At 36.5% G+C, this 18,670-nt stretch overlaps 1 pseudogene; it reads right to left on the minus strand.

Moving 5' to 3' along the window:
• Positions 1–644: 644 nt before the first annotated feature.
• LOC107286537 overlaps positions 645–18,670 on the minus strand; it is a 20,482-nt pseudogene continuing 2,456 nt past the window's right edge.

Raw genomic sequence — 18,670 nt, forward strand, 5'->3', positions numbered from 1 at the left:
TAAAATTAATCATTATTAATAGGATACAGCATTAATGAGGTTATATTACTGATTGGGTTAATACAGATATATTGAAATACATAACTAGGAGTAGAAAGAATGAGGTAATGTTTCTGAAGTTATTTCACCATGGCCATTATCTAAAAACCTTGAGTTCCAGCACTAATTGTTAATTTCCTTATGGCTAGGCTTGCAATTTTTATTTATTTAGCACCTATTGCATTCTCTGTGTTGCAGAATATCTATGGCTTAATTACTTTTTAGAGGGGCTAAAAATATTGAATTAGCAAAGCAATATGTGCGGGCTAGAGTCCTGATCCAGACCTTTCAGATTGTTTAATGTAAGAAGATTGTCTTTGTATCTCAGAATGGGAAGAACTAAAGATCTATAAGGAGATTAATTTTCATCATATGATAAGAATTTCCTCTCTTTATTGCCCAGAATTGGTTTTCAGGATTTTTGCAGCCATGACTGGGGATCCCTAGTTATAGTGAAACATTTTGTGATAAGAAAAGGATCAGCTATGTAATCTGTGGACTCTTGAAGAAGAATACAATATACCAGTACCTGTAATTAACACATCAAATCTTTGATTACTAAAATTTCCTCTTAAACATTCAACAGGAAGGAATCAGAGGCAACATTATTTTCTTCCTAAAATAATATGAAAGAGGCTTCCTTTCTTTAACTCAACTTCTTGGAAACCAGCTTTGCAGAGGAGCGCATTAAATTCAGTTGCTGACCGTTCTTTCCCTTCAGTAAAGAGCAACATTAACAAGGAGTAGAAGTGGGCAATTAAAGGTCCTCCTTTGTCTTCATCAAGAAGCATTTCCACTATTAAGACACCGCCACCTGTTTCAAAATATATTTCAATGATTTAAAGAAAATGCTGCTACAATACTTATTTCAACAGCCCAATGAACATTTTATATTTTGAAAATACCCCAATTTTATATTATGAGCCTTCTTCCAAATATGCTATATGTATTCCTGCTAATGGTCAATATATACCAATTTATTGTTGTTCGAAATTTTGTGAATTAGCAGATATTCTAAGTATTCTACAAGGCTTTCCCCTCAATCTTTTGTAGAAATTGACCATGTAAAGTTTTTCTTGCCAGTATTCTGTTTATGTTTCATTAGTACACTGTGACAGTTTTATAATACTATAATGTTATTAAATAATAATATGTTGTTATTATTATTATTATATTGTATAATATAATGTTTTATCAATATTCATGTTTTGTTTCCTGCACACAGAGTAAGATCCAATTTTTAATGTGCATCAATGCTTGTTATTGGTTGTCTTATACATAATCAGCCAATGCATAGTCTACTTCTTTGACAGTTTGTTTCACTTGAAGTAAACTTCTGCATTCATTTCTGGGGGCAGGTATAATCTATCATTATTATTATCATTGATCATCGCACAGTCAGCCAGATGTTCAGACTGGATTTGGCATTTTTGTCTACCTATCGAGTCCTTACCAAGGACCTGGGATAGGCAAATGTGGATGTTTGATGGTATTACAGATATCATCGCAGGATGGAAGCAGTTCCTAGTAAGGCCGCCTTTTGCAATTGACCAGTGGCGAATTTGTCAATGCCAATGGTATTCAAGTGGTGCTCCAGTTGTTTTGGGATTGCACCCAAGGCGCCTATTACTATTGGTACTACCCTTGCTTGCTTTTGCAATAGTCTTTCTATTTCTATTTGTAGGTCTTTGTATTTTGTTATCTTCTCCAGTTCTTTCTCGTCTATTCTTCTGTCTCCAGGCACTGCCACGTCCACTATCCAGACTTTTTTGTCTTTCTTATCGACAATTGTTAAGTTGCAGGTGCTTGTCTGTTTGAATTCTGAAGTCCCAGAGCAATTTAATTTTATCATTTTCTATGACTTTCTCTATTTTATGATCCCACCAGTTCTTGCTTACAGGCAAATGATATTTCTTGCAGATCTTCCAATGCACCGTTGTTGCTACTTTGTCATGCCGCTGCTTGTAGTCAGTCTGTGCGATCTTCTTGCAGCAGTTTACCAGGTGGTCCACTGTTTCTTCAGCTTCTTTGCATAGGCGGCACTTACTGTCTGTTGCTGTCTTCTCAATTTTGACTTTGTATGCATTTGTCCTTAAGGCTTGGTCTTGTGCAGCCAGAATTAGTCCCTCAGTCTCTTTCTTCAATTTTCCTGCTCTTAGCCATTGCCAGGTCTTGTTATTATCTGCTTTCCCAGCTATTTTTTTAATGTACTGGCCGTGTAGTGCTTTGTCTTCCCATGCTTCTATTCTGTTCTTCATTTGGTCTTTCTTGTAGGCCAGTTTGGTCTCTCCAGTAGTCACTAAGTCTTCCTGATATACTAATTTCAGTGCATCTTCATCATTGTCCTTCAGATATTCTTCTAAAGCCATTTTTTCTTGTTCAACCATCTGATGTACTTGCTGCATTCGACGCCCACCTATTTGCCTTGGTAGATAGAGTCTGTCAATGTCACTGTGTGGATGATGTCATTATTTTTCTGGTCTTCCTATCGATTGCTTTTAGTTCTGCTTGAGTCCAGTCCACTATTCCAGCTGTGTATCTAATGACTGGAATTGTCCAGGTGTTGATTGCCTTTATGGTATTTTCTCCATTGAGTTTGGACTTTAAGATCTTCTTCACTCTCTTGATGTATTCACTTCTAATCTTTTTCTTGACTTCAGTGTGCTTGATGTTGTCAGCTTGAAAGATACCCAAGTATTTGTAGTAATCTTCCTCATCCAGACTCTTAATGTTATTTTCGTGGGGCATCTTGATTCCTTCACTTTTCACTATTTTTCCTTGTTTGATAGTAAGTGTGGCACATTTGTCCAAGCCAAACTCCATTGCAATATCCAAATTGTCCAGTTAAGCTTATGTCCAGCTAAAATTCCAGTATAGAATAGAATAACAGAGTTGGAAGGGATCTTGGAGGTCTTCTAGTCCAACCCCCTACTCAGGCAGTAACCCTATACCATTTCTGAAAAATGGTTGTCCAATCTCTTCTTAAAAACTTCCAGTGTTGGCGCATTCACAACTTCTGGAGGCAAGTTGTTCCTCTGGTTAATTGTTCTAACCGTCAGGAAATTTCTTCTTAGGCCAGGTATTGATGGTTTAATGGTGTTTCCATCTTTCAATATTGTCTTTAACCATTTTATAATTTAGCAATTTTCTCACTCTTTGGATGTATTCCTTTCTAATAACATTTTTAATTTGTACGTCCTTAATGTTATCCAATTGTGTTTGTAGGTGGTTGGCTGTACAGTCAGCAGATGTTAGACTGGATTTGGCATTTTTACATACTTTTTATCCACCAAGGACCTGGGATAGGCAGATGTTGTTTGATGATGTTAAAGATATTATTGAAGGATGTAAGCTGTTCCAAGTCTAGTTTCCTTTTGCCACCGCCTGATGGTGATTTTCTCCCAATGGTGTTCAAGTGATGCTTCAGAAGTTTTGGGATTGCACCCAAGGTGCCTACTATTATTAGTACTATCTTTGCTTTCACTTGCCACATTTATTCTACTTCTATTTTTAGGTCTTTGTATTTTGTGATTTTCTCCAAGTCTTTCTGTTCTATTCTGCTGTCTCCAGGTTCTGCAAGGTTCAGTATCCATATTTTTTTGTCTTTCTTATCAATAGTTGCTAAGTCTGGGATGGGAAGTAGTAGGTGATTGTCTGTTGGAATTCTGAAGTCCCAGAGAACTTTAGTTTCTTCATTGCCTATTTGTCCCACCAGTTCTTGCTTGCAGGCAAATGATATTTCTTGCACATATGCCAATGTACCATTGTTGCTACTTTGTCATGCTGTTATTTGTAGTTAGTCTGTGTGATAGTCTTGCAGCAGCTAACTAGGTGGTCTACTGTTTCTTCAGCTTTTTTGCAGATTTGGCAATTGTTGTCTGTTGCTATCTTTTCAATTCTGTTTTTGTATGCAGTTGTTCTTAAGATTTGGTCTTGTATAGCCAGAATTGACAGTTTATTTAATTTTCCTACTCTTAGCTATTGCCAGATCTTGTTGTTATCTGTTTTCCCTGCTATTTTTTTAAAATATACTCTCTGTGTAATACTTTACCTTATCATTTCTCTTTTTTATTCTTTGTAGGTAATGCTTGAATTACAACCACAACTGAGCCTAAATTTTGTGTTGCTAAGCAAGATAGTTATTGAGTTTTATCTTATTTATTGCCACAGCTGTTAAGTGATTCGCTATAGTTGTTAAGTGAATCTTGTGCTTGTTAAACAAATCCGACTTAGCCAGGTGGGAAGGTTACAAATGGTGATCACATGATCTTGGGAGAGTGAAACTGTCATAAATATATGCCAGTTGCTAAGTACCCATATCACATGACCATGGGGATGCCACAATGGTACTAAGTGTGGAAACTGGTCAAAAGTCACTTGTAATTTCACTTTGTAATTTCAAACAGTCACTAAACAAATGACTGTAATTCAAGGAATACCTGTATTTGGTCCTTTTATAGGCCACTTTGGTCTCTCCAGTATTCAGTAAAACCTCATGATATACTAGTTTCAGTGTTTACCCCCCTTCATATATTCTTCCAATGTTCTTTTTTCTTATATAACTATCTAGTATATTTTCAAAATTCCATGCCCACCTAACTTTCTTCATAAGTAGTCTGTCAACGTTGCTGCATGAATAAAGAACATGGCTCATTGTCATTGTTTTTCTGGTCTTCCTATCCGGGGGTTTTAGTTCTGCTTGAGTCCAATCCACTATTCCAGCTATATATCTAATGATTGGAACTGCCTTCTCTTTCCTTTGCCACAGTGCTTCTATTTCTATTTGTAGGTGTTTGTATTTTGTTATCTTCTCTAGTTCTTTCTCCTTTGTTCTGGTGTCTCCAGAACGACTATCCATATTTTTTTTCTTTCTTATCAACAATTGTGAAGACTGGAATATTATGTGGCAGGTGCCCTTTTGTTTTCTATTTTCTGGTCCCACCTATTTCTGCTTGCAGGCAAATGTTTGTTATGCTATTGTTTGTAGTCAGTCTGTACAATCTTCTGTACAACCTTCTTGCAGCAGCTTATCTGGTGGTTCACTGTTTCTTCAGCTTCTTTGAAGAGTAGCACTCTCTGTCTTTTGCTATCTTTTCTGGCTTTGTATGCATTTGTCCTTAAGGCTTAGTCTTGTGTAGCCAGAATTAGCCCCTCTGTCTTTTTCTTCAACTTTCCTGCTCTTACCCATTGCCAGTCTTGTTGTTATCTCTTTTCCCTGGTATTTCTTTTTAATTTACTGCTATATAATGCTTTGTCTTCCCATGACTCCATTCTGTTCTTCATTTGGTATTTCTTGTATGCCAGTTTGATCTTTCCATATCAGTAGGCCTTCCTACAGTGTTGAGCAATGATTCTAGTTCATATGGTGTTTTTCCATACAGTTGCAGATCATCCACTCAAAGAAGATGGGATAGTCTGACAGATGTTTTTGATGTTTGATAGCCATGATTTTACTTGTTCAGTATCATTGAACAATACTGTTGAAATCAGTGCAGTGACAAACAGTAATGATGATAATAAGTGTCCTTGGAAAATTCTTCTCTTGATATTAATCTCTCTCTACCTATCCCAACTGACTAGCAACTGTGTCTTCCATTCTGCCTTCAATCTTTGCACAAAGCTTCTGATGTTTCTATGGACTCCTATTACTTCTAGGCATTTCATTGTCCAATCATGTGGCAGGGAGTTGAATGCTTTCATGTAATCAGTCCATGCTACATTCAAACTGGTCTTCCTTCTCTTTCCTTTCCAAAATCATTTTGTCAGTAGTTTATCTTTTGTTCCTCTACTATTTGGGCAGTTTCCTTTGTGTTCAGGTGGAAAGAGCTTCTTTCAAGTAGATGTGGTTGCACTGCATCAGCTACTACATCAGTTAGCAACTTGAAAGTTGTTGGCAAGCAAGTAATTGGCCTCTAGTTGCCTGGTGCTACCCATTTTGCTGGAACTTTCATTACCAGGTAGGTTTTTCCAGATGTTAGCCACAGTTCAATTTCACCTCCTTGCAGTATGTTATTAAATTGCTGCAAAAAGGGGGTGTAGATTAGATGTTTCAACCAAAATCCATGCAATTGATCTGGTGCTTGCCGATTCTTGATCTTCCTTGTCCTTTTCTCCACCATTTATGTGGCTTTTACAAGTTCTTTCATTTTATCTTCTTTTTATTCTTATCCACCACCTTTGACAAAGCTGCATTCTTGTTATATTTCTTTGGGTTATCCCATATCTTTGCTCAAAATTGCACTGTTTCTTCCTTATCAGGTGCTGACTGAATCACTGAAGTCTTTCCACTGATGCATTCGTAGAAATGTTTCTAATTGGATTATAATTGGAGATTCTGCCTGTACTTTGCAATTCAAGCATCATCTCCACTAAACCTCTTGACTACAGCTGTTATTTGCTGCTTTATTATTTCCAGTGCTTCCTTGATCTTCCTTGTTTCTAAGTAGTATTTCTTGTTTAAATATTCTTTGGTCTTCTTGTTCTTCAGCTTCTTTTCTTTCATCTGTTCTAGCTAACTTGCCTCTGATCTCAGCTTGCTAATTTTATTTTCCAGGCTAATCTTTCATTTTGGTGGCCAACTGTTTGGCTTTTTTCCCCTTCTTTGTTGATTTAGCATCCCAGGAATTCAGTTATAACAGCAGCTGTGCTGTACATTATAGTATAGTCCTTCAGTGTTTGTGCTGGCTGTTTCTTTGGAAGGAGCTTCAGCACAGACAACCTAATTCTGTTGTTTTTGTGCTGTTCTAGATGCTGAATTATTCTTTGTTTTAATTCTTCTATTTCTTTAATTAGAGGACTTTGTTCTTTGTGAAGCAGAGGAAAGGTACCTGGTTTCCAAATGAAAATAATTCTGTAATTGTCCTGGCTTCCTCTACTGGCAACTCCCCCTGGTTTGCCTCTATAGTCTGAGTTTCTTCTGGAAAGGCTCTTTGATTTCTTTATCCTGGGAAGCTCATCACAGTTCTTCCAATTCCCCTTCTCTGAATACTTTAATTCATATTATAAATTGCATTGATCTGCTAGCCTCTGTCTGTTATTTCTGATTCTGGGTGTTGTTCTTTCCAGAACAGGTACATTCATTTTAAATATCTTCTTCTTCTTGGACTTGATTTGTAATAATAGATCATTATTATTTTTTGTTTTCAATAACTGTATACTTGTAATGGATAAACATCTTTTCTTCCAGAAGTTTTGCATCTGGCCCTGGTTGCTCAGCCACTAATCCTGAATCCTGTAGTCCATTTTTCACTACATATCCAAGGATTCTAATACCTAGCATAGTCCTTGAAACTTCCTGACAGTTAGAACAATTAACCAGTGGAACAACCTGCCCCCAGAAGCGGTGAATGCTCCAACACTAGACGTTTTTAAGAAGAGATTGGACAGCCATTTGTTTGAAATGGTATAGGGTTTCCTGTCTGAGCAGGGGGTTGGACTAGATGACCTCCAAGGTCCCTTCCAACTTTATTATTATTATTATTATTATTATTATTATTATTATTATTATTATTATTATTNTGGAACAACCTGCCCCCAGAAGCGGTGAATGCTCCAACACTAGACGTTTTTAAGAAGAGATTGGACAGCCATTTGTTTGAAATGGTATAGGGTTTCCTGTCTGAGCAGGGGGTTGGACTAGATGACCTCCAAGGTCCCTTCCAACTTTATTATTATTATTATTATTATTATTATTATTATTATTATTATTATTATTATTATTATTATTATTATTGATGAATCAGGAGACAATCGAGCAGTAATTTACATCACTCTATACTTTTTTTTATGAGAGAGAGAGAGACTCTGTCTGATTCCTCTGATGATACCTGTCCATTATGGTTGAACCTCTGGCATAGCTCTTATCTTCCTCAGAGCATACAAGCCCCACAACCTTATCAAGGTAGTGCCTCACTGAGGTAATTATTACTATATTCTTCCACCATGAGCAGGTTATTACTTAGCAACTCAGTCATTTTTTCAGCAAGTGTAGAAAGATTGCCAACATATTTCTAGGCAGTAGAAGCCAAAAAGTAGCTTAATTATTCTAAGATGTCTGTTTAAAGTCCAGGAAAGCTGGATGATGAATTCGAAATTGCACTAGACTAGATTTTGGGAAGTTTAAAACCTGAATCTAGTATGAACTTTGCAAATTCACTATCACATTAAAATTTCTGTAGTTAAAGAACACCTATCAGGTTTGCAGACCTGGTACACTTTATATAGCAACTGCAAACATCTCTCATCTTTTTCTTTTTTTTTTTTTAAACTTTTTATTTGTAAAACAATTTAAAAAAAAAACATTGGATTTGACGTGACATTCCAGTATATACATTCTTATCAGATTATACCATATTTTACAATCAATTCATTATCTCTACATATACATTAAATTTTATATACATTATCTATTCTAAAGTAACATACATTTCTATCTTATCATTCGTCTTTAATCCCAACCGTCCTTTTCAAATTCCTCCAGCGGTAAAATTTATCCCAGGTTTCAAAAAAAATTGATCCACATTTATCTTTTAGTATCATTGTGAGCCTGTCCATTTCTGCACATGCTAATACTTTATGTATTAACTCTTCCTCTGTGGGAATTTCCTTACTCTTCCATTTTTGCGCATCTCTCATCTGACCAGTTATGCAGAGTCTTGGCCAAAATGTACAGGTCTGCCTCAGGAATGGAATCTTTAAAGAAATCTCCTACAAAAATAAATAAATAAATAAGTACAATCTCATTAAGCACCATGTCTTCCAGATTATTCTAAACAGAACAGAACAGAACAGAACAGAATAGAATAGAATAGAATAGAATAGAATAGAATAGAATACTTCATTTGGTCAAGTGTTATTAGACACCCAAGGAATTTGTCTCTGGTGCAGAAGCTCTCAGTGTACATGCAAAGCAACAATGTAATAATAATTATAATGGGTGGATGGGTAGTAGAGAAGATGAGAATAATAATATTATACTACAACCATAGAACATAAACATAAGACAGTACTGGGGGAGTTAGCAGAATGATGGCATGAGGAAAAAAAATGTTCCTGTGTGTAGTTGTTTTGACATATAATGCCTTATAGTGTCATTTGAGGGGAGGAGTTGAAACAGTTCATGTCCAGTATGTGAGGAGATCTGTAGTTAATTTCTCCATTGGAATTTGTACCTATCCTGTTTTAGTTGCTGTACCAAACCAAACAGTTATAGAAGTACAAATGATAGACACAATAATTCCTCTGTAGAACTGTATCAACAGCTCCTGGAGCAGTCTGAATTTCTTTTTTTAATTTAAATTTATTGTTTTATTCATAGAAAATAAAATACAGAACAGTAAAACAAACAAATGAAACAAAACAAAAACATACATTCAACCCTCACAAAAACAAAAGAAAAAAAGAAAAAAATACTGTACAAAAAAGGAGGAAAAAGTGGTCAGTTAAATTTAACATCTAGTTTGTAATGGACTATTGTTAGAGGCTAAACTTGCAAATAGAAGCAAATATTACTTTGATACCAAAAGAAGATTCAGACTTGACGTATATTAAGAACTATAGACCGATTTCATTACTCAATGTGGATTACAAAATTTTTACTTCAATAATGGCAGAGAGATTGAAAAAATACTCAGTTGAGTATCCAGATCAAAACGGCTTTTTACCGAAGAGACAAATTAAAAACAATTTAAGGGTGATAATGGACATATTAGAATACTATGAATTACATCCAGGGAAACAATTAGCATTAATGTTTTTAGACGCCCAAAAGGCGTTTGATAATGTTTCCTTGCAATTTATGGTTCAGCAATTACAAATAATGGATTTTGGAAAGAATTTTATAAATCTGATAAAAACAATATATAGCAACCAGACAGCAAAAGTCATAGTGAATGGAGATTATACTGAGAGCTTTGAGATAAGAAAAGGTATGAGACAAGGGTGTCCACTATCTCCATTATTATTTATCTTTACTTTGGAAGTGCTAAATAGAAGGATAAGACAGGACACAGAAATTAAAGGATTGAAAATAAAAGATGAAACATATAAGTTACAAGCATTTGCTGATGATTTAGTGTTTATCTTGGAAGAACCTTTAGAGATGATTCCTAAACTATGAGGAAAGATAGAAGAGTATGGAGAAATGGCAGGACTAAAAATAAATAAAGAAAAAACTAAAGTAATAGTTAAGAACCTCACAGATAAACAAATACTAGAGAAAACAGAGGTACAAATAGTGAAAAAAGTTAAATATTTAGGTATTTATCTTTTGGCTAAGTGTTCGTCAATAAAAGAAGACAATTATACAAAATTATTGAAGCAAATAAAGCTAGACTTGGAAAGATGAAAAAATCTGCAGCTGTCAATATTAGGAAGAATTGCTACAGTAAAAATGAATGTGTTGCCGAAGATTTTATTTCTATTTCAAATGATTCTAATAAAACTTGAGAGAAAATTCTTTCAAGATTTAAATTCATTAATTTTGAACTTTATTTGGCAGGGGAAAAAAGCTAGAATTAAGATGAAAACATTACAAGATGCTAAGGAAAATGGAGGTTTTGGGTTGCCGGAATGGACGCTGTATTACCAAGCATCTGTGTTAACATGGGTGAAAGAGTGGATAACACTTAGAAATAAAAGGTTGTTGTATTTAGAGGGACATGATTTACAATTGGGGTGGCACGCTTTCTTATGGTACGGGAAAAACAGAGTCCATAAGTACTTTCAAAATCATTTTATAAAAAATGCCTTGTCAACAGTATGGGGAAAAAATTAAAGCTAAAATATATTGAAAAATTCCAGGGTGGTTATCAACGATGGATGCATTTATACATCTGAACTTGGTAGACTTTGTTCTGTCCCAGCCTATGTCCGTCTTTGTTGCGTCACAAAAACAAACCCCTCTTTAACAGTAGGCTGGGAAAACCAACCCCTTTTTATTACAAAAACAGTCCTGATAAGTTTGCTCAAAAACAAAAACAACAGAATACTTTTCCAACAGATAATTGGTTAAAAAATCAGACAGAGCAGGAGTTTAAACAAAACATTCATCGGTAAAACAAACAGACNGAAAAGACTAATAAGCAGAAATTATATTTAATCTTACACATCACCACAGCAGCGAGAATAATTTTTGCACAATACTGGAAGAATGAAGGATTGCCATCAGAAGAAGAAATAATCAGGAAAATATTGGAATGTGCAGAGATGGACAGATTAACTATGAGGTTGAAAGATAAAGAAGATACAGACTATTATCAAATTTGGGGCCTATTTTATTATTGGCTAGAGGAAAGAATGAAGGATTAGGAATTGAACATGTATTAGTATAGCAAACTCCAGACAACTCATTGATTGGAAAAATTAACATATGTTTATGAAAAAAACCCAATAAAATCTTTATAAAAAAATAAATAAATTTAACATCTAACATGTAGGATCCATCCTGGCTGAGTTCTGAAAGAAAAGAAAAAGCAATAAATTCTCCTCTCTGTAGGGCTGCAGCATGGACTGCAGCATGGACTGCAGCTCTTTTACCTGCATGGAAAATGATCTTGCACTGTTCTGAACAATGGTTCTTGGATGCTTCCACTACTTCAGGGAGGTCAAAAATGGTCACAGTACATTTTGGGTGGAGTGAAATCAATTCCTTGGCTAAGCCATCAGTGTTTCCTTAAAGAAAGAACCAAATATAATTAAGTAACTGCAAAATAAAATTGTGCACATGTCCAGCTCTCTTCCTTGAAGCTTCCCTTCCTATTATTTTTCTACAGCTGCACATTAGATTGCAAGTCTTTAAAATTTGATATGCTTTTCATAACATGAAAAACAAATAGTAACAGGGAATTGAAGCAATTGGTTCTCAACTTGATATCAGCCTGACATCAATGCCTGGAAAGATTCTGGAAAAAATAATTAAGCAACAAATCTGAGAACACCTGAAGGCAAACAAAGTCATAACCAAAAGTCAACATGGGTGGTCAAAAAAAGATCATGCCAGAAATATCTTAAGGCATTCTTTGACAAAGTGACAAAATGACAAAATTAGTGGACCAGAGAAATGCTGTGGATATAATTTATTTCAGTAAGGCATTTGATAAAGTTGACCACAACCTACTACTTGATAAGAATATGGGTTAGACAGCATCACCACCAGATGGATTTGTGACTGGCTGACCAACTGTACTCAACATTAGTTCTTAATGAAACTGCATCTACATGGAAGAAAATATGCAGTGAGGTACCCCAAGACTTGTCTTTGGCGGGTACACTTCAAAATTTTCATAAATGATTTAGATGAGGGGATAGTAGGGGAACTCATCAAATTTGCAGATGACATCAAGTTGGCTTTATAATGCCTTGATAAAACCACACTTGGAATATTGCCTCCAGTTTTGTTACTATGGTATAAAAAAGACATTGCGACTCTAGAAAAAGTGCAAAGAAGAACAACAAAGATGATTAGGGGACTGGAGGCTAAAATATATGAAGAACAGTTGCAGGAATTGGGTATGTCTAGTTTGATAAAAAGGACTAGGGGTAACATGATAGCAGTGTTCCAATATCTAAGAGGCTGCCACAAAGAAGAGGGAGTCAAGCTATTCTCCAAAGCACCTGAAGGCAGGACAAGAAGCAATGGACAGAAACTCATCAAGGAGAGAGCAATCTAGAACTAAGGAGAAATTTCTTGACAATTAGAATAATTAATTAGTGAAATGACAGAAGTTGTGGGTGCTCCAACACTGAAGGTTTCTAAGAAGAGATTGGAGAACCATTTGTCTGAAATGGTATAGGGTTTCCTGTTTGGACTAGAAGACCTCCAACTGTTATTCTGTTATTGTCCTTCCATGCTATGAGAATTCCTCAGGATGGATGCACTGAATATTCACAATGTCCTGAAACACTGGCATTTGATGCAGATTGAACAGTGAAAAACTGAATGTCATCACAAAGGGTACCAAATCACACATCATCTTCAGTCATGATCTCTTATATCTCCAAAATGTTTCCGGGCAAATCCAATTTAAGGGTCCTTTATTGATCAGCCTGCTATTCTCTGATTTCAATTCTTCCCCATCTATGGTCAGCACTGGAAAAGGGCAGGAGATGTAGACTGTTTTCTTTTCAGAAATGTCTCCCTTTTCAAACAGCCTCTGCCAGTTTCTCCACTGACTGTATTATCGTATCAGACCAGAGTGACAGTTAACCATCTTTAAAACAGGACTATTTCTCAAAGTCTGCTATAGACATCTCAAAGTGGTTTTTGATCTCCTAAGAATTTCTCCTTTTCCACATACATTTGAGAAGATTTGTAAGAGAAGCTAAGAAACCATCCAGCCCATTGGCCCAACATGTGAAGAAGATGGGAAAGGACTGGCGATACTTACCACCCAGATCGCAAATGAGTGGGAACTGGGACAGGTCAAAGGCAGAAAGCACTTCTCTTCCTAGCAGAGGCCAGAGCTCATTCATGAAACTGGAGAAGGTTTGTAACTCTTCCTTTGAGCTAGAATTAAAACAAACATCACTCAATATAACTTTATAAACTGTTATTGTAATTGTTTTTACATATCTATGTTTGAATGAAAGGAATTCTTTTTACAGCATCACTTAAATGATGCTGATCAGGATTTGGAAAAATCTGCATGTGATACATGAAACAGTCCTGCCAATTCAGTGGGCAATTTTATAATGTTCCTGAAACAAAACAGATTCATATAGGTGCTCTAACTGCAGATCAGTGCTTTGTACATTAAAAAGAAATGCCTGGTCAATTAGATGTGCCACAAAAATATTCCAGTGCCATAAAAGAACGGTTGAATATGATGATAATGATGGGACAAGAACATATGATAGAAAAATAATGACAGTCTGAAGATTAATCATATTGATTAGTTGGCCACAAAACAATTACTTTATTTAATTACCATTCTCTATCATTTTAATGTTACCTGTAAATGACATCAAAAGTCTTGTTTGAGGAAGAACCATATATTGATGAAATCTGATTTTTTCCTTTCCTAAAAGATTTTTTTTTAAAAAAATAGAAAGGAAGAAGACAATCATGGCATTTTTTTCTGCACTTACACTATTTCAACAATTCAAAATTTATTCTAAAAGTTTCATTATTAAGCCAGTTCTCCTTCACTTTTTCAAGTACAGTGCAGTACGATCTAATGCATCTCTACCAAGAAATAGCCATATAGGCTGGTAAATTAGGTTGGTTAGTTGAAGAAACTCCCCAGATGAAGACAATAAATGCAATCCAGTTCTACACTGCTGCCTTTTTGATGGAATTACCAGTTACAAATCTTTGTTTTTTTCTTTTATTTTTTTTCAAAGAAGTTATTTTAATATTTTTGGTTTAAAGAGTTAGGGTCAAGGTTCGGTGTCAATCCCAATTCACCAGGCTTATGAATTTACTGTTGATGGATTTGTGGGGGGGAAAATCCCCCAAATCTTTTTCTCTTAAGATTTACATTGGACAGAGTAGTTGTACAGTGACTAAGTCATGTCCGACTCTTCGCAACCCCAGGGACCATAGCACATTAAGCCCCACCATCCTCCATTGTCTCCCAGATTTTGCCCAAATTGAGTCAATGACACTATCTAACCATCTCATCCACCGTCTCCTTCTCTTTTTGCCTTCAATCTTTCCAACAACAGGTCTTTTCCAGTGAATCCTCTCTTCTCATTTGGTGGCCAAAGTATTTGTGCTTCAGCTTCGGTATCTGTCCTTCCAAAGAATAATTTGTATTGATTTTCTTTAGGATTGACTGATTTGATCTCCTTACAGACCAAGGGACTTTCAAACAGAGCTGTTCCTAAGTCAGACAGTTCCTTTCATTGTAGAGTTTTAATATTGTGAACAAGAACCATCATTTTATAGTTAGCAAACAAGAAAGAAGAGGCCTACCTGATGAAGTCTGGACTGATATACAGGTAATCCTCAGGTTACAACCATTTGTTTAGCTATCATTCAAAGTTGCTGAAAGAATGGTATTTATAATTGGTCCTTCGAGTTCCAGCCATTACAGCATCTACTCAGTGATCATGATTTCTGATGTTTCCTGTCAGCTTTCTACAAGCAAAGTCAATGGGAAACTTGGCAGGAAGCTGGAAGTCACAATCACATGAGACTTTTGCTTAATGATCTATGCCAGACATGTCAAACTCGCAACGCCGCGTGAGGTCATGCAACGTATGGGGAGAGTTTTGCCATTGCCGGCAATGGGTTGGGCGTGGCTTCCGGATGATGCATCCGGCCCGCAGGCTGGCAGTTTGACACCCCTGATCTGTGCAGTCCTAATATAATGATGGCAACTGAGATGCTAGAATTGCAGTTGCTAAGCAACATGATCAGTGACAGCACACTTTATGATTGTATCACTTAGTGATGGAAATTGCAGTCCTAACTGCTGCCAGAACTTGAGGACTACCTGTAACAGGTAGACATTTTCGTTTTCATATTTTAAGAACTTTAACACCCAAAAATGTTTTACATTTATTGTGATTTCTGTTCTTTTACTTTTTATTGCTTAGAAATTGTTCTTTACATTTTTGTCTTTACTTTTAATAGCAGACTTTGAATTTTTTTCGATTGGCAGTCCTCTAATAATTTCTGTTTTGATGTTTTTATTATTAGGGTTTGTGTTTCTGTTCCAGTTTCTCTTGTATAAAGTCTGCTGATGGAACCAATTAAAATAGAGAAAAAATTGTGAGGAGCAACATAATGGCTGTCTGTAATTTACTCCTGTTATGTTTACATTTTGGGATATATGATGTAACAAATTTTAATTTAATAAGAATTAATAAATGATTCCTTTATTTAAAAAATGATACTGTCCTTAAGTGTCCCATTAAAAAATAATAACTCCTTAAGTCAACTTAGGCCCACAGTGACAATTTGAAGTCTCCCACCCAAAGATTAATCACATACAACTCACAGATGTTTTTATCAGATTATTCAAAATCAATCTGATTCTGCCAATACTGGTGTTGAACAATTAACACCAATTAATTAAGATTTGATTAAAGCTGTGAGGAAATAATAATGGATTTACAGCAACAGTGTAAATCCCATGGTTTGACATGGAAGGAAAGAGACTCTAAAACAACCCAGAAAGGCAGAAAATGGTCTACTGCTTGACTTTTCTAAAAGAAGGAAAATAAGAAAGAAAATGGGGAAATCCAGTGATGATAATCCAGTGCCATTGCAATTAAGGACACAAGTATTGTAATGTCATATTCAGTTTCCAGAATGTGAAAATTCCTTAGTTTCTTGTGGACAAGGGTCTAATAATTCTGTTATTAAGATGCCCTTTCATGCTCTATCTTTATTTTAGTTTACTAGTCTCCCACTGGATTTGTTTACCTCACAGCATCAGGCAAATATTGCACTGATGGATACACAACTTCAGAATGGAATTTTATGGAATAATACTGAGACTTTGGACTTGATTTGACCAGGTAGAGATTGGTAAAGTCTGTGTTTCCATAAAGATCTGAAAAAAAATAAATAACAGGTATCATTGCATGTAACTGTCTTTCAATTCACTACAGCAGTGGTCCCTAACCTTTGTGAATTGGCAGCCTGGCTGGGGGGGGGGAAGGGGAACCAGTCTGCATGAGTGGTGGGCTGGTGTGCAAATGTGTATGTGCAGTTCCACTTGCATGAATGCCAGGCTGGCACCCAATGTGTGGACAAGCATGCCGCTCACGCGAGTGGAGCTGCATGGACGCATGTGCTCCAGCCCATCTTTTGAACAGCCCAGTTCCAAATAGGCCATGGCCTGGTAGTGGGCCACGGCTGGGGGTTGGGGACCCCTCCACTACAGGAATACTTGCAAGATTGTCCTAAACTACTTCTTTAAAAACAAATTATGCTGTATTTATGTCAAAAGTATCATAGTAATATGAGTTTGGTATAGTGGTTAAGGCATCAGGCTAAAAATTTGGAGACTATAATTTCCCATCCCACATTAGGCACAAAACCAGCTGGGTGACTTTAGCTAGTCACTTTCTTTCAGCCCTAGGATGGAGCAATGGCAAACCTCCTCTGAAAAATCTTGCCACAAAAATCTCCAACTTCTGGGACTTGTCTAGGCAGTCACTAAGAATGAAAGAAAAAAAATTCATAATAATACCGCTATAATCACAGGTGCAGATAATCCTGACTTTTAGGGGAACTGATCCCTAAAGCAAAGAAGGCTCCATGCAATATGATATTCTGTAAGTCTGATTTGCCCCAGCTTCTGTCAACTAGCAGTTTGAAAGCATGCAAGGGACAACATTCCATGTGCCTTGGTGTACACTACAGTTATGCTGGTCAAATGACCGTGGAAATGTCTTTGGATAAAGCTGGCTCCCTCGACTAAGAAATGGAGGTGAGCACTGCCCCCTAGACTTAAAAACAATTGGAAATTGAAAAATGTGTATTTATGATATTGACTAAATTACTATTGGCATATGATATGATGCTAACTATACCTAAAGGTCAGGGGACAGTCTTTAGGCTCTTCTTCAGGGCTGTGTTCATATGTTTCTCCAGTCAGTGAGGTGGCACAAAATATGCCAGCATCCATAGCATCCCCTCATTGCTAAGTCTATTCATGCTCAGCAACAAGCTATGCACTATTCCTCTTGGACAAGTTAGGAATTTCCCCCCAAGGACAAAAAGACTCCCCTCCAAAAAAAAATCACTGTTGGATATATTTGGGCTGCAAGGCATGGTGAATCTTGGCTAATAGCTACAATCATGGTTTTACCCTTCTCTCAATCCTGGTTTGAATTTCTAATTAATCAAGAGAAGTCTTGCTTTACATGGAGTGCCCACTTCATCCCACATATTGCCTGCAGAACTTAATTTACAAACATGGAGACAGCAGCTGCCAGTTTCAGCATGCTCCTGCTGGCTCAAGGAAAAAATGGTAGGCAGGAAAATCTGATCTCACCATGAGCTACTACCATGCTTGCCACACATTTTGAGAGCTGGCAGAAGAAGTAGGGAGAGCTATTTTTTTAAAAAAAAAAGTGGATCCCAAAAGAAAACAGTTCTCTTCTCATATCTCCTACAAGACTTAAAAAACAGTGAGAGCCAGGATGAGAGTGGTTTAAGAAGAGCAACCACCCAACTTCAATGTCTTGCTGCTGTTTGCTCCAGTTCTCTCCCCCAGCAGATTCTCCAGGTCTGAAACCAAAAGCAGAATGTGCTTAAGGAGAGTGTCTGGACATTGGAGAAAATGGCTTTATGGAAGAGGAGCTGAGCAGGATCTGCTTCCTAGCCTTGTGACAGCACCAGCAAGCAAAGGGGATCCTCCTCAATAATTTATTTTAGAGAAGAGGGAAAACACTTTTTACAAACTGGGATAATGAAGAGAGGAAAGGCAGCCAAAGAAAAAAGACACATGGCTTTTAACTCTTGTTAGTGAGAGTTCAGGCTGTGGTCAGCCGGACCTGAAGAGAATCCTGTCTCTACATGAGTAAAGACCATTTGACTGAGTACAATGACAGTTCTTTCAAATTTCATTAGGAAATTCTTGGGCTCTGTCAAGCCCAACAACTGCAGCCATCTATTGCCCACAGTTATGGAATAATTGTTGGCCATTCAAGTTGCTTCCTGCATCTCACAGGA

Source organism: Protobothrops mucrosquamatus, unplaced genomic scaffold, assembly GCF_001527695.2.
Source record: "Protobothrops mucrosquamatus isolate PMUCROS unplaced genomic scaffold, P.Mucros_1.0 scaffold295, whole genome shotgun sequence".
NCBI classification, from domain to species: Eukaryota; Metazoa; Chordata; class Lepidosauria; order Squamata; family Viperidae; genus Protobothrops; species Protobothrops mucrosquamatus.